We start from the raw sequence: 6,607 nt of genomic DNA, 5'->3' as shown, positions 1-6,607 counted from the left end.
ACGTTCAGTTTTCCATAGATTTCATAGATGTTAGGGCTGGAAGAGACCTCGTAAGATCATCAGGTCCAGCCCCCTTCCCAAGGGGCAGAAAGTCAGCTAGGGTCAAAGGATCCCAGCAAGATAAGCACACAAATATTTCTTGAAAATGTTCAGAGTAGGTGCTTACACCACCTCTGCAGGGAGTCTGTTCCAGGTTCTGGGGGCTCAGACAATAAAGTTTTTCCGTATGTCTAGCCTACAACAGTCTTGCAGGAGTTTGGACCTGGCAAACTCTTGGGGTGCTCTGGTGAACAGGTGTTCCCCCAGATCCTTATGTACTTATAGGCTGCCACCAAGTCATCCCTGAGCCTGCGCTTCTCCAGGCTGAAGGGTCCCATAGCTCACAGCCTCTCTTCATAAGGCCTGTACTCTTGCCCTCTGATTGTGCATGTGGCTCTCCTTTGGACTCTCAAGCTTCTCCACATCCTTCCTGAGTTGTGGAGCCCAGAATAGGATGCAGTACTCCACAGAATCATAGAAGTAGGGTCAGAAGGGACCTTGTAGATCTTCAAGTCCGACCCCCCACCTGGGCAGGAGAAAAAACTGGACTCAAATGAGTGCAGCCAGGTAGGCACCAGTTGTGGCCTCACCAAGACCAAGTACAGCAGGAGGATGATATCCTGGGTCTTGCTTGAGATGTATCGGTAGATGCAAGCCAGAGTTTTGTTCACTTTGCTAGCTGTGGTATTGCGTTGGTGGCTCATGTTCATCTTGTGGTCAATCATGACCCCCAAGTCTCTTTTGGTCATGCTAGTGAGTGTAGCATTGCTGACCCTATAAGTGTGATGCAGGGTTTTTTTTCCCCCAAGGTGGAGCACCTTGCATTTCTCCATATTGAATACCATCAGGTTTTCATCTGCCCACCTTGCAAGCCTGTCGAGGTTCATCTGGATCACCATCCTATCCTCAAGTGTGGACACTCTTCCCCAAAGTTTGGTGTCATCAGCTAACTTAGCCAGTCCGCTTCTGTCACCAGTGCCCGGATCATTTATGAAGACATTAAAGAGTACAGGTCTGAGAATGGAGTCTTGGGGGACACCACTAGTCACCAAGTGCCATGTTGATTCAGTTCCATCAACTACCACTCTCTGGGTCCGACCTTGGAGCCGGTTCCCCAGCCATCAGACTGTGGAATAGTTGAGGCCGCAGTTGCCCAATTTTTCCATGAAGACATCATGGGACACCAGGTCAAAGGCTTTTTTTGAAGTCCAAATATATGATATCAACCTCTTCCCTTTTGTCTAGGTGATACATCACCTGGTCATAGAAGGAAATGAGACTGGTCAGGCAAGACCTACCTGCAACAAACCCGTGCTGGTTATCCCTCAGAATGTTGCCTTCTGTTAGCCTGTCAAGAATGGTTTCTTTGATCATTTTTTCCAAGATCTTCCAAGGGATTGAGGTCAAACTGATTGGCCTATAGTTTCCTGGGTCTTCTTTCCTCCCCTTCTTGAAGATAGGCACCACATTGGCCCTCTTCCAATCTTCAGGTACTTTGGCCGAACATCACAAGTTCTCAAATATCCTTGCCAGTGGCCACGCTATGATGTCTGCGAGTTCCTTTAGCACTCTTGGGTGCAATCTATCTGGACCAGCTGATTTGTGGGGGTCCAGCCTCTCAAGGTGCTCCCTCGCAAGATCCATGCCAATGGTGGGCATATATTCATCCTTACCCTGGTCATCCTGCATCATGTTGAGCAGGGTGGTTCCTTTGGTCTAGTGAAAAACCGATGCAAAGTAATCATTAAGCAGATTGGCTTTTTCCTGGGTGTCAGTAGTCAGCAGCCCCAACTGGTTTAGCAGGGGTCCGGTGTTGCCCATTTTTCTTTCGACTCCCCACATATCTGAAGGACTTTTTATTGTCCTTGATCCGTGTCGCCAGTTGGAGTTCAGTTGCAGCCTTGGCTTTCCTAGTTCACTCCCTGCAGGTGTGGACCAGTGCAGAATACTCCTCCTCAGTGGTGTTTCAACTTACTTTCTATAAATATGGTTTATTTATAGAAACTAGTGGAATAAACTAAGTTATGTGTACAAAACTTCATATCCTGGTTAGTATATTTAGGGTTATACAAAAAGTCCCAGTTTGTATTACATAGCTTTGTATTATATAGCAATATAATGTAAACATTATTTCACTCTTGAGTTTGCAGTAACACTTATTTCCTTCTAGCTTGTGGGAACAACAGAATCCATCAGCCCTTTGAGTGGATTGCCTCCAAGCCCTTTCGATCTGAGATCCTATCACTCCCTTTATCAGTGGAAGTTGAAAGCAATGTAGGAAGTTGTCTTATCCAAGAACTGAGATAAATGAAAACATAGCTGTTAAGAAAAACAGAGAAATCAATCAGTGTTCATTGGAAAGCAGAAGAACATTAGAAAGCATTACTGCAGTTTCATGGGTTAGTACCCAGTTACTTCAAAGTGAGAAAGGGTTCTGCCTAGACATACAAATCCAATCAGTTCTGAGCACTCAAACAACAGATGAACAACCTAGCCATCTCTTTCACCTGGCCAGTATATTATTGGAATAATGTTCGTTTTATCTTGTTCTGAAAGCTGTAATTCCCTGGGAACTGGGTATCGTATGCAAAGAGATTTGGAGTTATTCTAAGGAAATTAACCCCCAAATAAGGGTCTGGGCTTCTGCAGGCCTTTAACTAAAGAATTCTAATGTGTAGGCCCATGACATAAGAACACAGCACATTCACAGAAATGAAGATTCTGTATTATAAATAAAATGTGTAGTTTTAAATGACTACAATGTATGCTATCCATTCTTGGCCAGTCGCCTGAAATAGTTGCCCTTGGGTTAGTGGATGAAACCAAAGCTATCTGGGTGTAATACTTTCTGAATGGTGCTCTAGGGGTGTAACATCCACACAACCCAAGGCTCTACAGATTTAAAACCTTTGCTGTTAGATGCTAGCTCCTTCAGCTTACATAATGACAAAGAGGTTCCCCAACACTCCCAGTTCACATTTATATTTCATATTTAATCTAGGTTAAAAAAATGGAGAGCTAAATGCCCTTCAGGAGGCACAAAATGTGTTTAAGGATGAATCCTTGATTCACTGTACAACCCCTACCTGCAGGAGCATAAATTTGCTCTTCCCATGCAAAGGAGGTGGAGGCTATTGTGGTAGTTGTCTTTTAACAGCAAAGTGTATGTTTACATCAAGTTAGCTATTTTGATGAAAATCTTGAGAGAGATAAGGCACAAATAGTTTGTATCTTGTAGTTAGACAAGGTTAATTCTATATCCCCAATCTGGCATTCACCTTGGCTGCACTACATTGAGATAAAAATACAGGGATGTTCCTCCTGCTTTAGAATCATAGAAAATTAGGGTTGGAAGGGACCTCAGAAGGTCATCTAGTCCAACCCCCTGCTCAAAGCAGGACCATCCCCAACTAGATCATCCCAGCCAGGGCTTTGTCTAGTTGGGTCTCAAAAACCTCCAAGGATGGAGATTACACCACCTCTCTGGGTAACCTGTTCCAGTGTTTTACTACTCTCCTAGTGAGAGTTTTTCCTAATCTCTAACCTAAACTGCCCTAGCTGCAACCTGAGGCCATTGCTTCTTGTTCTGTTAATCTTCCACCACTGAAAACAGTCCTGCTCCATCCTCTTTGGCACCATCCTTCAAGGTAATTGAAGGATGCTATTAAATCCACCCTGTTTTCTTTTCTCCAGACTAAATAAAGCTCAGTTCCCTCAGTGTCTCCTCATAAGTCATGTGCCCCAGTCCCCTCACCATTTTCGCTGCCCTTTGCTGGACTCTACAATTTGCCCACCTTGTTTCTGTAATGGGGGGCCCAAAACTGGACACTACTTCAAATGAGGCCTCACTATCACCGAATAGAGGGGAAAAATAGCTTCCCTTAATCTGCTAACAATGTTCCTATGAATGCAGCCCAGTATGCCTCTAGCCTTCCTGGCAACAAGGGCACACTGCTGGCTCATATTCAGCTTATTGTCCACTGTAACTTCCAAGTCCTGTTCTGCAAAGCTACTGCTTAGCCTGTCAGCTTCCAGCCTGTATCAGTGCATGGGACTGTTCCATTCTAAGTACAGAACTTCGTACTTGTAAGAAACCTCACAAATTGAACCTTATGAAATTTGTTTTCATAGTTTCATAGTTGTTGGGGGCTGGAAGGGACCTTACAGATCATCAGGTCTAGCCCCCCTGCACTTGGACAGGAAAGACTGCTGGGATCAGATGACCTCAGCAAGATGGTCATCAACACGCGTTTGGTCCAATCCTTCCATTAGTCTGGGTCTCTCTCAATCCTAGCCCTTCACTCCGCTATATCTAGTACTCTCCCCAGCTGGTATCAGCTGCAAACTTGTTGTGGGTGCACTCTCATCTTCTAGGTCATTGATGAAAATATTGAACAAAACTGGCCCCAGGACTGACCCCTGGGGCACTCTACTTGATACCAGCTGCCAACTAGGCATCCACCCATTGACTACTATCCTCTTGAGCCTGATGATCCAGCCAGTTTCCTATTCACCTTACAGTCCATTCATCCAACCTGGACATCCTTAGCTTGCTTGAGAGAATGCTGTGGGGAAGCATATCAAAAGCCTTGCTAAAATCAAGGTATATCATGTCCACTCGTCTCCCTGCATCCACAGAGCCAGTCATCTCATCATAGAAGGCAATCAGGTTGGTCTTGCTGACTCATCGACTTACCCTTGGCGAATCCATGCAGACTGTTCCAAATCACCTTCTTCTCCTTCAAATGCTTAGAAATGGATTTCTTCAGGACCTGCTCCATGATTTTTCCAGAGACTGAGGTGAGGCTAACCAGTCTGTAATTCCCTGGACTCTCCTTCTTCACTTTCTTAAAGATGGGCACTATATTTACCCTTTTGCAATCATTCAGGGCCTCTCTCAATTGCCATGGGTTTTCAATGGTGACAACCAGCACTCTGCAATCATATTGACCAACTCCCCCAGCACCTGTAGGTGCATCACATCTGGCCACATGCACTTGTACACATCCAGCTTTTCTAAATAGTCCAACCGACCCTATTCTTTCACCACTGTTAGCTGCTCACCGTTTCCCCAAACTGTGCTTCCAGGTGTCATAGTCTGGGATCTGATCTTGCCTGTGAAGACTGAGGCGAAAAGGACATTGAGTACTTCAGCCTCTTCTGCATCATCTGTCACTAAGTTGCCTCCCCTATTTAGTAAAGGAGCCACTCTTTCCCTGATCTTCCTTTTGTTACCAACATACTTATAGAAACCCCTCTTATTACCCTTCACTTCCCCTGCTAGTTGAAACTCCAATTATATTTTGGCTTTCCTGATTTCATCCCTGCATGCTGGAGCAATACTTGTATATTCCTCCCTAGCTGTCCAAATAAATCTGGCTAAGGTGTCAGCTTCCACAACATCTGGTGGCAATGAGTTCCACATATTAATTACGTGCTGCGTGAAAGAGAACTGCCTTTTGTTTTAAACTTACAACCTACTCATCTAATTGGGAACCCTAGTTCTTGTACTGTGAGGGAACAAGTGATAAATCCCTATTTCCTTTCTCTTTGCCATTTAGTATTTTGTAAACCCTTATAATTTCCCCTTCAGGTGTCATTTCTAAACCAAGTAAGCCCAGCCTCTTGAGTCTCTCTTCATGTGGAAGCCCCTCCACACTGCTAATCATCCTCACTGCCCTTCTCTGGAGTTCTTTTTGGGGGTGTGGGCACAAGAACTGGGTCCAATATTTCATGTGTGAACACACCATGGATGTATAAAGGGACGCGATAATTCTTCTCATTGTGTTTACAATTCCTTTAATAATGTTTAACGCTGTTTGCCTTTTTGCCAGCTTCCGAGCACCGAGCCAATGTTAGCAGCAAACTTTCCGCAGGGACTCCCATATCTCTTTCTTGGGTGGTCAGCTAATGCAGGGCCCATCACCTATCACCTGCTCTGATCCTACGGTGAGTCAAAGGTCCAGCTGGGGCCAGATCTCTCCACTGCCATGGCAAATGGATGCCATGCTGTCTTGCATGCATGCATACCAGCCCAGTCTCTGGCTTCTTTACTACTCATTCCATCCTGGAAGAGCACACACTGACTGCAGAGACTTCCTCAGCCTGACGAAGTGTTTTTAAACCCAAATGCTTGCTAAAAAAAGTTTCCCAAGTATTTAAGCTGGCCTAATAAAAGATATCGGATTCACCCACAAAACCTCATCTGCCTATGCTGGAAATTGGGCACTCAAGCACAGGTGAAACAGGGCAATGCAAAGGGCTCCTGCTTGGCTGCACATGGTCTACTCAGAGCCACCCCTAGGGAAAATGGCACCCTGCCCTACCTTGTATTTTGGTGCCCCCCTCCTCCCATGTCAGCTCTACTGCTGCAAGGAGAGAAAGGGGTGCAGTGGGGCAAGGAGTCCCTCACAAACTGCCTGGCTCCTCCAAAACAGGCTCGGCTGGGCCGCGCTCCTCCTGCCCGAGGCCAGGCCTGCGCTCGCGGGCTCCCCCACGAGAGAGTGTGGGACCCGCTCGCCGCTGCCCCCGCCCACCGCAATCAGCACTTGCTGCTGTTCCCCCAGCC

Source organism: Gavialis gangeticus, unplaced genomic scaffold, assembly GCF_001723915.1.
Source record: "Gavialis gangeticus isolate Ggan-Ray unplaced genomic scaffold, GavGan_comp1, whole genome shotgun sequence".
Classification (NCBI taxonomy): Eukaryota; Metazoa; Chordata; order Crocodylia; family Gavialidae; genus Gavialis; species Gavialis gangeticus.
Note: the sequence above shows the minus strand (reverse complement) of the source record.